At 34.7% G+C, this 12,577-nt stretch overlaps 1 long non-coding RNA gene across 1 annotated transcript in view; it reads left to right on the top strand.

Annotated features, from left to right (window-relative positions):
• Positions 1 to 12,577, top strand: part of LOC309656171 — a 304,542-nt gene that overhangs the window by 279,557 nt on the left and 12,408 nt on the right. The gene's annotated exons all lie outside the window — the stretch shown is intronic.

Here is a 12,577-nt window from a genome sequence, read left to right as displayed (position 1 = left end):
TGGAGGTGCGCTCTGTGGTGTTGCCTTCCACCCGTTGTGTATGCTCACAGAGTCCACTGTTGTTGGCACTGCCCTCAGCCCCACCTCAGCTGTGGGAATGCAGGAAATCAGCCTGGGTGTCCCTCAGCCAATGTGCTCACAAAGCCACCAGCGCAGATTTGTTGGCATAGATCTGCTGAAGTCAGGCACCAGGACCACTATAGTCATGCACCTCGACCTGCTGTGGGAACTATGGAATCAGCCCAGACCCTGGCCCTGTCTCCGTGTGCATACCCCTGCAAAGCCAGCAGTTGCTAATCTAGGACCAGCCCCAGACACCAAAGCACCAATAATCGCCTCAGATGTAAATGAGCCTTCTATGACAGGGTCCCACTCCCCCTTTGTGCATGCATTTACAATGGGGCTTTTATGATGGACAAGGGCTCGGCCTGTGTACACCCCTAGTTGTGGGACCACACTTCAGCCCCTTTAGGTTGTTTCTGCGTAGGCAACTCCAGTTCTTTCCCCGGGTCTGCCCACTGAAGCCCAAGTTCCAGCACCCACTCCCCGCGCACACCAGCAGACATGAGTCTTGGGCTGAGGAGTGCAGGGAAGTGGCCAGGTCCCTCTGTGCTGGTCTTTCTCTCTTCTCTCTGTTCTGCCTGCCGCAATCCAGCTGCTGCGCTCTCCTCTGAGCCCGTGAAGCTCTCTTTCTATCCCAGCTGATCTCTCAGCTGGTGAAGGGAGTTCCCAGGGTGAAGGAACCTTTCCTCTTTCACAGTTCCCTCCCATGAGCACAGGCCCCATCCCAATTCCTTTCTTTTTTTTCTTTCATCCTACCCAGTTTATGATGATCTTTCTTGCAATTTTGGTTGTATGAGATCTCCTGCCAGCATTTAGTAGGTCTTCTTTGAGAACTGTTCCACATGTAGATGTATTTTTGATGTATCTGTGGGCGGAGGTGAGCTCCATGTCCTCCTATTCCACCTTCTTCATCTCCACCCCCTTAACCATTTTTAAATGTACAGTTTTTTCACATTTAGTATATTTCCATTGCTGTGCAACCATCACCACAATCCATCTCTAGAATATTTCCATCTTCTCCAACTACAATTCTGTACCCATTAAACACTGACTCTCCATTTCTCCCTCCCTCCAGCTCCTGGAAACTGCCATTCTACTTTCTGTCTCTAGGAATTTGACTACCCTAGGAGCCCCATGTAAGTGGAGTCACACAATATTTGTTCTTTAATGACTGGTTTACTTCATTTAGCATAATGTCTTCAAGGTTCATTCATGTGTCAAAATTTCCCTCGTTTTTAAGGTTGAATAATATCAGTTTTGATATGTTGTGTTTTCATTTTTGTTTCATTTTCATTTGTAAGGATTTTGGCTATCTTTCATTCTAATATCTTTTTTTTTTTCTGTCCCCGTCATTCTCCCCTCGTTTGAGGAATTCAGTGACACTTTGAAGTTATCACACAGCTCACTAATGTTCTTTTTTTAAAAAAAATATTTCTTCATGTTCTCTTTTTCATTTTAGATGGTGTCTATTGCTGTGATTCAAGTTCAACAATCTTTTCTTGTGTAATGTTAATACATGTATTGTATTTTGTTTTTAATTCCAGATATTGTACTGTTCATCTAGATGTTTTCTTTTTGTATTTTATTCCAAATTCCATACCTCAATTTAACTTTTAGTAGGCAACCAATTTCAATTTCATTCTTTTAACTAACTCTTTCTTTTGCTATAAACCATTTATATTTCTAAATAATTTGCTGATATTCTTGATACTTTAGGTTTAGAGGTTATCTATTTACTATGGAAGATGTTGATGTATTTATTTTTCATTCCTCAGTATAACCAAAAGACATACAATTCTCAAGTTCCTACCTTCCAGATATTGTAATAGTCTAATTCTAGTTATTTTACTATTAAGTGTTTATTGGACTTTATAAACTCCATTTAGAGCTGAGCCATATAAATTACTATAATTAACTTTCTTTCCTTGAAAGACTTTTTGATCTCTCCTCAAGTTGCTTAAATAGTTGCTTAATGCATTAAAAAATATCAGGAATTCTATCAATTTTAACCATTTAGAAATTTTCCTGGAAACTTTTGACGTGCTCCGATATGGTTGGTCTATGTTTAAGATGTGCTGCATGGTTGTGATCCTGGAGTGCTCTTTTGATAAATGCTCTGTTTCCTGCATTCTATCAATATATCTTCCTCTTTTGTTTATTCCTTTATTTTTGTGGAGAACATTCTCCAGCGGTTTCCTAAGTAATTGTGCATTTTTATGATGCATAATTATAAAATATATTATAAAATATATTTTATAATATTTTTAAGATCATTTCTCATAGTGTATTCAGCTACTCATTGATAATTTGTTTATGTCAAGAAATCTAGGTTGGAAATCAATTGTTCAACTAAGCTAGAAGGTAGAGTTGCTGTTGCTAAGTCTGAGAGTATCATTGTCTGAATCTTCTGCATGAAGCCTATTTTTATTTTCTTTTTCTGTTTAAATATTTTTGCATTAGCTCTTTGCTCTTAAGTTCTAAAATATCATGGGCATATCCTTATCATGAATCTATTTTCATCCGTAGTATTGGGCATTCATTCAGTGAATCTTTTCTGTCTACAAACTCGTATTCTTCTATTTTGAGGCATTTAAAAAAGTGCTTCCTTGATGATTTCCTCTTCTCCTTTTTTTATTATTCTATCATTTGGATATTCATTGTTTTTTATCTTGGACCTCCTGAACTGATCTTCTAATTTTTTTTTGTATGTTTCTTTCTTATTTTTCATCTTTGTGTCTTTTTGCTCTCTTTTTTACAAAATTCCTTCAACTTCTTAGTACAATCCATCTAAGCTTTTCATTTCTACTATCATTTTTCTAAATTCCAATATGTATTTCCTATGTTAATGCTTTTTTAAATAGAAGCCTTTTAATAAAATGATGAAATATGTTTTCTTACCTTTCTGAAAATGTTGACAAGACTGTTTTTAATTATGGGGGTAATTTTGCTGCATAGTCTGTTTTCTCTTATTGTGTTTTTTATTTATATGTTTGTGTGGTTTCTGTCTTACTTCAGGACTTTTTACTGGATACCTAATTGAAATATCTGTGTACATGGACACATTTACCAGTGCTTGTCTTCAGTGTAGGGTAACCTGGTCAGGCTCATTTCCTGAGAAGCCTTCACAATCATTATTTTAATTCTTGTCTCTTCTTTGGTCACATTTCTCAGAGAACATTTTAGTATCCTTCACAGAAGGATATAAGCCTTGTTGTTGCATTCTAGAAGCCAAAAGGAGGACAAGTGATAGAAATATCAGAATTCTGGGTGAAGACTTTAAATTCCTTGTTTTTTGCATGGTTAACATTGCCTTTAACTCTGCTGGATATCTGCTTGTGCAAAGAGCCTCTACTTTACTGTCTTTACAGAATAAACCTGCTTTCTCCCTGATGGATAAAGGCGATCATAAAACTGTACACATTGGTTGAGCATGTCTGGGGGTTCAACTTCTTTTTAAACAGACTTTCACATAAATTTTGTATTTCAGACCCATTGTCATCCCCACTTCCATAAACATCTGTTGCTGAATACCAGGGCTTTCCCCACTGATGTCTTAAGACCAGGTTTCTCAGGACCAGTAAGTTAGTTACCTCTGTTTTTCTACATTCTAGCTCATGAAATTCTGTTGCTCTTTACAATCGCTCCCATTCTTTGACCTTGCACACTGATGTTTTGTTTTTAAAAGTACTTGGCTCTCATTTTATTGGGATTTGGAGAAGTACTGAAGTAAATGAGTTCAATGCTTCTCTAATGAACTTTTTCCTTCAAACTTTCTCTTGATATTAACTTTAAAAATGTTTCCAAAATATGCCTAACTTTAATTGCCAGTTGTTTTATCTGAAGTTTATAGTCAGTATTGTCTGTCTTCATTTTCAGGGTATTTTTAGGTCAAGGAATTTTTTTCCTTTATCCTACTGCATACTGTGATGGTACACCAATAATTCTTGGGCTAGCTCTGTGTGTTCTATTCCCTATTGTCTCTCCCTCTATTTTCTTCTCTTTTATTGTTCTTTCTTATTTCCATTCTTTCTTTGGGTATCTAAGAATTTCTCAAATCATCATTGACATCTCTGATTTACCTTTCTAAAATGTAAGTTATGGCTTTTAATGCTTCTGTTGTTAACTCTAATTTTATTATTGAATATTGAGGTTTCAGCTCAGTGTGTTCACTGAGGTTCAGCACAGTGTGTTGTTTTTTTCATCATCTCCTGTTCTCTTCTTGACTTACTCTTTTGTTTCTGCAACTTTTTTGTTATATTCTATTAAGAAGAGCTCCTAAAAAGACAGTCTGTATTCTGTATGCAATATACAGATGTGGTTTGTTTGGGGCATAGTGTTTTCTTGTTGTCGTGGTCTTTCTTTTGTTTTGTTGTTGGCCAACGTGTGAGGAAAGGAAGAAAAGAAGGAAGAAATGGAGGGAGGGAGGGAAGGAAGATGAAAGAAAGAGAGAATTCTGAAAAATCCCTAACTTTCCCAAATCTGAAATCTGGCAACAATGAACTCATGCTTGACAATATTTAGATGGTGCTGATTATTGTCTCTGTCTTTGAAAATAGCCTTCATTTGCCAGTTTTCCAATATTTAACCACCCTTTATTGCCTTTTGAAATCTTGATGTAGCTATACTGGTCCCTGTAGATATTGAGGTAGCTGGATTTGTCCATGTAGACTACTGAATTGTCATATATATATTTTTTACTATAACATGGATATTTTTTCTTTTGATTCCTACAGTTGAATAAGTACTGTACTGTGTTCTTCCTCAGGTTTTTCCAGTGTTTTCTTTCTTTTGTTCTGCAGTATTTTTTGTACATTCCTAGTTACTATTTCTTCTCCTTACTCATCCTTGATTGAGAGGGGAGTTTTTTAAACTCAGTCTGTCCATAGGCAGGGTATGTGGCTCTTCTCTCTGTTCTGTTCACTAGCACTTGGGAGATGCTAGAATTCCTTTCTCTGCTCTAGAGTTGGAAGGCATAGTGATGAGCACTGTTTCTTGACCAGTTTCTAGGACCCAACAGGCTCTACTTGACAACTTTTCTCCTAGTCTGATATCTTCTCCTGAACTGATTTGTCCTCTGATATTCTGGACTGTGGTCCATGAAAAAACATAAGCTCCAAAATGCATCTAGGAGTCTTCTTATTCCTTGCCTCCACCTAAAGTGCTTTATGCCTATGGATAATGCATATGAGGATTAATGTATCCACATCCACCATACTTTCTTCTTGTTCCTTTCTTGAAGTTTTAGTCTTTAAATGGATGAAAAAAACATGAAGCCAAGGTGATTGAGAACGATGATTTGGTCACTTCATAAAATTTCTCTCTCATGGTAGAAGGAGGAATAGATGAGTGGTTTTCTGTGTAAAACTACCAACAACAAGTTGAGGGAATATATAAGATGCAAAAGAAAATGAATAGTCCTACCTTCTTTTATCTTGCTGAAGTTACTGAATTTTATAAGCGTGCTGGACACTTCGCTTTTCTCAGAACAAGTCCTTAGAGTTGGTAGAACTTTCAAATTTTGAAAACTTTTTTGTCATCACAGTTTTGGTAGTGCATGATTTTATTTATTTACTTATTTATTTGGTTAGTTAGTTTGTTATACATTTATTGATTGCTAATACTTCATAAGTAGTTTAGAATGTTAAAACACACGTGTCTGAAACTAACTAGTTAGCCCTTTTTTTAGAAAAAATATTTTTATGTTCTCAGTATGGTTTCTTATTTCATCTTTAGTCATAGTATACCTGTTCTAAGTTCTAAACATAGTATACCCAGTTTAGAACTGTATATAAAGAGAATATATCTATCAAAAATACAATTTTATGCCCTGTTGTAATTAATTCCTGTTATCATTTTTCTATAATTATTTGAAATCTTCAGTTATATAAAGTGTATAAATACATAATATTTACAGCACTGTTTTTTATTCTCACGTTTATAATTAATTTGAAAATTAAAGAAAAAGTATCATGACCAGAATATTTCCTAACTTCAGGTCTGAGCGTGAGGAGGAATGGGATTCACTCCAGGGCTAACTTGGGAGATATGTGAGCTTTGTGTTAGTACTTTCTGCTGCTGGGTTTATGATGGAGGCAAGAAAAGCGTTGCAGAGATTAATGAGGGATGATCCTTGGCAGCTATTTTGAAAGAAATCATTTTGCTTATTTACATTCAATAAAACCAAGTCAATCAGCAAACAGAAGTAGGGACTCAGCCTTTCCCTGTGTTTAAATGTCTGTATTTCAGTGTTATTTGCTGAAATGACCATTTAAATGGAACTGGACAAGCAAAGCAAAACAAACAAACAAAAAACTGTTACATAATCACAGAGACAAGAACTGTATTTGGCAGATTTCTTTTGTTCCTTTTAGGTGAATATTATAATGAATGCGTACTATATTTAAAGGGAAAAATAGCTGTGATGAACAATTACTAGGCAAATAGAAATTGAGTGCTTAATTTCTCCCTGGAACGTTAACAGACACAAACCAACAGGTGTTGATTCAATTCTTAAGAGCATCAGTTTATGGAAAAAAAATATATATTTACTGTTTACCTGTGTGTTCTCACTATTAAAAATGCAAATGCCTCAGCTTATCTTTAAAATCTTGGGCAAAGAAAGAAAACCCTATTTGGGAAGAGGGAGAAAGAACATACATGGCTATTCATAAAAAATAAGACTTTTTGGTCTCATTTTCAGCCAGCTGTGGCCCTAGCACTAAATTCTGACCAGTTAGTTGAAATTTCCAGAATATGTCTTCAGAGAGAAAAAGTACACCATATTCCTTCCTTGCTCCTTTTTCCTTATTGAAATGCAGAATGCTTGGAGTTCAAAGTGCCACCTGGAACAGGAGGTAGAAGGCATGTGTTGATGGTCATGGAGCACAAAGTATGAATGACTGGTTAACTTTTGAATGTTTCTCTTTGATTTCACTTATATGTGAGAAAAATAAACTTCTCTCTTATTATTTCCAGTTCTTTTGTCACTTGCATCCAAACCTGTTTCTGACTGATGCTAAGTTCTTCACCTTTCATCCTATCTTTCAAACCTTATCTTATTTTCTTTACAAAAGTCCAGGTAATTAGATGTTCATTGTTCCTTTAGTAAGCATTATGCCTTTTCAGGTTTGACCTTTTGTTCAATCTACTTTATCTGCACAGTAGGAGATGTTACCTGTTCTAACTGTTTGGAATTCTTTTCTCCTCAAGTATGTTTCAGCTTTCTTAGATCATGCTGGGTAATCTTTCTCCAGATTCCTATAATATCATTCTATGGACTTTTCCATAAACATATTTGATAACAAGCTTCTTGAGGGATGGAATCAGTTAATTGCAACAAACATACATTGAGCACCCCTTATGTGTCAGGCATTGTACTAGAGTTTACTGAGATAGGAAGGATGATAGAGACAATGTCCTTGCTCACAAAGATTTCATAATTTAGTGAGAGAAAGGTATTTTTGAAAGTAATACTAAAACATGAGTACAGCATAATGAACAACCCATGTTGTAGAATTACAAATGAGGAGAAGATTAATTCTTCTGGGAATGGAACGGGAAGAAAGCCCCAAATGATTTATCTAAGAGGATGATATCTGGACTGGCCTCAAAGGATCAGTAATATGTTTATTTAGAAGGTAGCATCAGAGGAAACTGCATGAGAATGCCAAAAGTGGAGAAACAGCCTCTGCACCTTGAGAGAGCTCTCAATATCCAGCTGGAGGCAAGTGTTGGCTTTGTGGTGAAGAGAGTTGAAGGAAATGAAAAGGTAGCACTGAAAATGGGTGTAAGCATGGGACAAAGGAACAAATGCTTGTCAGTGTGACATTTATATACTTTCATTTTTCATAAAAGAAGAAATATCTGATGAAGAGATGAGAAATAGATTAAATGGGGGATATTTGATGAGGACGGACTAAAGGGCATGGATCTAACACATTGGCCAATGTGGCAACAAATGAGATAGTTGAAAATGGGTCACTGTTAAAAAGATTTTGAATAAAACATAAGGAAGAGGAAAGACTGCTTTGACTAGACTCTATAATCCTGGTAAGTTGGAGATATACTAAGTTACTGAGAAAACGTTGCTCTATGATTGTGAACTTGGAAGTTAAAGATTTATTACAGCAACTGTGGAGAGGAATGGAGGGGGTTTGTGTGAGTGTGGAGTTAAAGTGAAAGGCTAAACTATTCATGCGAAAGTTTGGAAAAAGACCAAGAGCTGACTTAATGGACTGAAGAAATAACTAGTGGTTAAGAAACTAGAGATTTTCTCAGAGCAGATGTGGCGCTAGTATTGTACTTCCTTGCTTTCCTTCACAGTACAAACCAAAATGACTTCTATTAAGTGAGTCCTCATAAATGCTTACTGCATTAATATACTGTAATTCATCCTAAATTATCTTGTTATTCTTATATTTTCATTTAAACTTAGTGAGTTCTTCGGGAAGAAAACAGGAAAGAAATTCTGTCTAAGAGCTATGGGATATGGTGGCACAGGGCAGATTTATCTCCATTTATAGGTGTTCAATAAGACCTCATGGGTTGAATTTACCCAAAGTAACCCCCACTGTATCTTTCTAATAGTGTTGATATAGTTGACTATATATCTTTTTTAACCAATTTTTTCTTTTATGACAAATGAGCAGAATATATATATTTCACTTATTTTGTGAACAAAGATGAGCTATACTATACAGAGGAAAACATAGATATAGAGAAGCATACAGTCTAACTTCAGCGTTAGATAAACAGCCCGGAGGCCCAGAGATTTGGCACAATATCTGAGGCTTCTCTGAGAAGATCTGAGATCACAGCATTTCTTCTTATTAGAAAAGATCTAGCATTTATAGAAAGTGCCATTTAAAAGACTGTGTAGCTCAGAGGGGGAAAAAAGCAATATTGCGGTAGGCTGCCTTTTGAAGCAGTAAACACCTTTTATGTTATTTAATAATACCTTGGATAGGTTTGAAGAACTTTGTGTCGAGTACTCTGAAAACAAGGAATATAAGTTTGGTGAACTCTTTCAGTCATTTGAATCTTAAATCAACCAGTCACAGTGTCTTAAAGCAGCTTATTTGATTCATTTAAACTTGTGGTTACACTAGGAATACAACTCCCAGGTCTATTGTTGTTTCACCTGTAGTTGATGTGGAAGATTGATATACACTACTGTTTTCTCCTTTCTAGGGCATGTAGCAAATCAATATGTGATTTTATGCAAAAAAAGGCTTATGTTTTTCCTGTTTGTAATGGGCAATATAAGCCATTTTAAAATAAAACAGAGATTGTGACCCCAACTGAACTCAAGACCAGAGACTGGCAGGTTTTTGTTTGGGTCACAAATGGTTGAACAGTTTTTAATGTATGCTTAGAATATGTGATTTAACTCTTAATCTACAGTCTGGTCAGGTAGAAATTTCTTTACAACTTTTAAAAAATTTGTTTCTCGTATTTTGATTAATTTGAGAAATTATTTCTGTTAAATTGCCCCCAGAGTGAAAGTTGAAAATTATATTCACCTAACCTATCTTCCAATGGTTTTCGGGTACTGCATAATAAATAGGCCATCTCTTTCTTCCTTGTCTCAGCCTGCCTTTCATTTTTTTCTTATTTTTTACATATTTTTGAAATAATTTTTTTCATGATATAGATTCTTTGCCTGAGAACTCCTAAGTATATCAATCAAGCTTCATGCAATGGTAATGTGATACATAAATCATCTCATAGGCTATATTCAGTATTTTTAATGTATTTTTCATTACAATAATCAAACTAATTTTTTATGAAAATATTCAGGTTGGTCTTTAAATTCAGGCTGGAGGTGAAAGTCTGGATACATGAGATTGCCATTAGATTTTCAGGTTAACTGCTGTCACCAGGAATGCTCAGATATTATTTAGCCCATAACCTTATTGGATCAAGCTGAACTCTAAAAAACAATCTTACAGTAGAAAATAAGTAGGTGGAATTTTGCTTTATTTAAGAGGATTATAGATATATTTGAAATGTCCTTTTAACAAAATAGGTCAGTGATTAATATTCAGTACCTCACCTCATTTCCTTCCCCATAAAGTTAACTAGAGGTAATTCATTTGTATTTGTATGGGCAGAATACATAATATCTTATATATTGGTCTTGAATTTGATTCTTTTTTTCTTTTCTTTCTTCTACCAAACTAACATTCAACAACTAAAAGAGTAAGACTCTTGTCCAATTACAACTGAGTTAAGAAGGGCTGAGTTGTAATAAATAAAACTTTCATATTAGTATCTCACCTAAGAAAAAATAAGAATATGTGAATCTGATACTGGAAGATAATAAAGACGAGGTAGAGTGTTTGTATATGTTTATGTTTTTTCCAAACACAAGTGATTAATAATTTTTGAAGTATATTTCTACATCAGTATGTGTCTTCATAGGGCTGGGAGGATTTTGAAAGGATACCTGATATATTGTTATAGAGAACATGACCACACCTAAATTATCATACAGTGTCTTGGATAATTCAGAGCCAGTGGGCTCTGAAATGAGATTTGAATCTCAGTTCTGTCACTCATCAGCTGTGGGTCTCAATAACCATTTAATATTTTTGGACCTTATCTCACCATCTATGAAAGGACATAATTCTAGGGAAGTTGTGAAGATTATGTAAAATAATCCATTTAAATTGTCTGGCCTACAAGTACACTCAGTAAATAATAGCTATTATTTTTGTTGGGGTAACATATCTTATATAAATGCCTTAGGAAAGTAGGATCCCTACTTTATTTACTCAAGCTAAAATACTTTTTGATGTCTACCTTAAATTATATTTATATAATTTAGGTCAATATCCTTTGTATGTCAAAATTAAAACAAAACCACTTTTATATATATTTATTTTCTCATCTTTCTATATAAAAGTTATCACTCCTCCTTACATTCTAATTTTTATTATTCTACTTCTGTATCCTTCACAAAACTTGACTTGTTGCAGTTTTAATTTTTGTGTAAAGGGAACTCACTTAATTGAAATGTTTTGACCCTAAACAGTAGTAAAACAGAAAGAATAGAAGGGCTCTCTGCCCATACTTAACAGGCCAGGTGATTTGGACCAACTCTTTCATGAAAAAAGGAAAGAAGTTGGGTAAAATATTTTAAATATATATATATTTTTAACACCAAGGTACTGAGAAGATGTCATAAGTTACCAGGCAATAATCTAAAAAGAAATCAGGAGTTTAGATAGGTAAGTGGACCACTGGAGATTTGCTGAATCCAATGAAACTGAGATTAGCATTTGATTGCTTTTCAGGACAAAAATGAAAGGGATCAAAGCTTAAGGGCAAGAAAAGTCTATCAGGCAACACTTTATACATGAAACTGGAGCTGTAAAAGACTATACTTTCCAGGGCAAGGAGGAAGCAAAATAAACCTGCCTCCTCTTCACAGAGAATTAGAATAATATATTATAGAAATTATAACCACAAACCTATTAATTTACAAATATGCAGTCAAAATTAGTATTACCTGAATGTACTCAAAATTCTTGAACCATAAATTCAGTTTAAAATGAGCCCAGACTAATAGTACTCTCAGGTCTGTGGCAGAAGCAACAACATGAATCATCTCTACAGGAATGCAGTTCATGCTTGGCCTTAGTAATTTCCATGAAAAATTTTCTGGGGGAAATTATAAAATCACAGGAAAAAAACCCCACACATGTGAACAAGGCACAGTGAGTTAGAAATCAGCAAAAACAATAGATAGCAGAATCAGAATCATAAATCTTCAAATTTTGAAATTATCAATGTAGATTATAAACCAACAATAGTTATTATATTTAGAAAGATAAAAGGTCATTTGAAAGTATTTATAGAAAAATAAATTATACAGTGTGACCTGAAAATACAATAAGTGAAGTAAAAAACCCAATGTACGTATTTAAGGGCATATTGGACACAGACAAAAAGAGGATTAATGAATTGGAAGACAGATCAGGAGAAATCATTTCAAAAGAAGTATAGAGAAGTAAAGGTCAGAAAGAAATATGAGAAAGGATAAGAAACGTGGAGGATAGAGTGAAAGATTTAATCAGTTAGGTAGAATGAGAGGGCAGTAAAAATGTGGCAGTAAATAATATTTGACCACATATTCCCTGAAAATGTCCAAAAACTGATAGAAGTCACTGATGAATACATATAAAAGTCCAGAGGATCTCAAGCCAATGAAATATAAAGAAATTCATACCTAGATATACTGTTGTGAAAATACAGGTGCAAAACATCAAGACGGGAAAAAAAAATACAGATGAGCTTTAAAGGAGAAGCAGCTGCTTTCTCAACAATAATGTAAGCTAGAAGACAGTGAAATTATTTCTATAATGTTCTGATAGAAAATAATTTTCTATGTAATTCTCTATACCCAAAAAAAGTACCTTAAAAAGATGAAAGTAAAATAAACAATCAGCCCCCCTCCCCCACAAAAAAACAGCTATTTTCTTGTCGAGTTAATGTTTATCTACACTTTTGA

This window comes from Balaenoptera physalus, assembly GCF_965194825.1.
Source record: "Balaenoptera physalus genome assembly, chromosome: 2".
NCBI classification, from domain to species: domain Eukaryota; kingdom Metazoa; phylum Chordata; class Mammalia; order Artiodactyla; family Balaenopteridae; genus Balaenoptera; species Balaenoptera physalus.
Note: the sequence above shows the minus strand (reverse complement) of the source record. Positions and strands in the feature narration are given on the sequence as shown.